Genomic DNA, 2,213 nt, shown 5'->3' on the forward strand with positions numbered 1-2,213 from the left:
CTTTCATCTTTTGCTTGGATTATTGCAAGGTCTTCCTACAGGTTCTCTGCTAACTTTGTCTGTTTTCCGCGGCAGCTAGAATGATTCCATTAAAATATGTCAGATCATGGTACTCATCTGTTCAAAATCTTTCCATGACTCCCCATTTCACTCAGAGTAAAAGCCAAAGTCCTTACAATGGCCCCCAAGGCTGTACATTATCCGGCTCTTTATATCACTCTACCTCATCTGCTGCTTCTCTCCACCTTATCTAGTCTTCTCCAGCCATCCTGGCCTCCTTGACGGTCCTGGAATGTGACAAGTAGGCTCCCACCTTAAGGCCTTAGCACTGGCTGTTCCCTCTGCCTGGAAGCCTTCATGGAGGCTGTAGTTCAGAGATCCCCAACTGCCTGGCCACGGACTGGTACCAGTCCACGGCCTGTTAGGAACCCGGGCCGCACAGCAGGAGGTGAGCTGCGGGTAAGCTAGCAAAGCTTCATCTGCCACTCCCCCATAACTCGCATTCATCACTCGCCTGAACTATCCCCCCACCCCTCCCCCTCCAAAAAGTTGTCTTCCGGGAAACTGGTCCCTGGTGCCAGAAAGGTTGGGGACCGCTGCTGTAGTCCACTCCTTCAAGTCTGTGCTCACAGATCGTCTTTTCAGTGAGGTCTACCTTGACCACTTGATTTATTTATTCATTTATTTTTAAAGTTTTTTTTTTGATGTGGACCATTTCTTAAAACTTTATTGAATTTGTTACAATATTGCTTCTGTTTTATGTTTTGGTTTTTTGGCCATGAGGCATGTGGGATCTTAGCTCCCAGACCAGGGATCGAACCCACACCCCCTGCACTGGAAGGGGAAGTCTCAACCATTGGACCACCAGGGAAGTCCCTTGACCACTTGATTTAAAATTGCACCTGCATGCCTCATCCCCTTAGCCCCTTTAATTTTTTCCTTATAACTATATTTGGTAATGTAAGTATTAATTATTAATATACTCAGCTACGGATTTTGTTGTCCACCCAATTTTTGTTTTCTTTTTTAATGTATCCCAGCACTTAGAAGAATACCCAGCATGTAGTAGGTATAAAGGGATGAATTCCCTTTACTTGACTTAGGACAATCCTCTTAGAAAAGCTAGACTTTAGACTAGATTTTTGGAGACATTTTAATACTAATCAAATTAGTCATAGTTTAATATTTAATATTTCCAGATATGTACCTAGAAGAGTAGGATAGGACTTTGATGGAGATTCTGGTAAGGGATATACTGGACAACGAAAGAACTGTCCATCCTCGAGGCTAGGTAAATCCAGGTGCTTCACTCCACTTAAGCTCGCTCACAGGGACAATTCTGCCAGAACTAAGGCTTCCTGGAGTTAGGGTTCCCGGAATCTGTCTCCCTGGAAGGTGGAAGAGGGTACCTGAACCAGCTCTGCTACTCTTTCGAAATGAGCCTCTGCAATTCTCCTAGGCCTTCGCTTAGCTCCCTGCAAAGGGAGCAGTGTGTGGTCACATCCGAGACTGTCCTGAGGGTGTAACAAGCAACCTTCAGAGAGGAAATCCAGGACATTCTTGAGCAACAGAAAAGCAGCGCCTCAGAAAGCTGCTTTACGCATTTCAAACTTTTTTGGTTTTATTTACTTATTTTTATTGTGGTAAAACAGGTAAAATTGATCATTTTCGTCATTTTTAAATGTTTGGTTTTTTTGTTTGTTTGTTTTTAGTTATAGAAAGTCACACGTGAGTTCTAAATCAGAATTTGGACGATGGCAAATGAGACGAAAGGCGACAGCCCGAGGACTCCTTCACCAGGAACTCTCAGAATGCGCTGCGGGCTGAGACGGCCCCGCCGATCTCCATCTTGCTGGGACGGGGCAGTGGCCGGGCCTCCAGGGACATCGGCCGTTCCAGCCGTGCGGCCGGGTCCTCCCAGGAGGTCCAGTCGCCTGGCTTCGGCCGAGCCCCGCGGCACCGCCGCGGGGAGGACCCGTCCAGGTGCCGAGTCTCGGCCCAAGGTTCAGCCTCCTGGCCCAGTTCGAAACTGCGGGGAGGTGACGGCCGCAGCCCCCGGGCTCCTCCGGCGTCTTTCATTATTCCGTCTTTCAGAGGCGGCCTTACAGTCCCCGGCCCCGCCTGCAGGCGCGCGCTCCGGTCGCTCCGCCGCGCGCCCCCGGCGACGCGTCGTCCGAAGGCAAATAAAGAAAAGGTGACCCGGCGCCCGCCAA

This window comes from Neophocaena asiaeorientalis, unplaced genomic scaffold (genome assembly GCF_003031525.2).
Source record: "Neophocaena asiaeorientalis asiaeorientalis breed wild unplaced genomic scaffold, Neophocaena_asiaeorientalis_V1.1 scaffold1605, whole genome shotgun sequence".
In the NCBI taxonomy this organism is placed as follows: domain Eukaryota; kingdom Metazoa; phylum Chordata; class Mammalia; order Artiodactyla; family Phocoenidae; genus Neophocaena; species Neophocaena asiaeorientalis.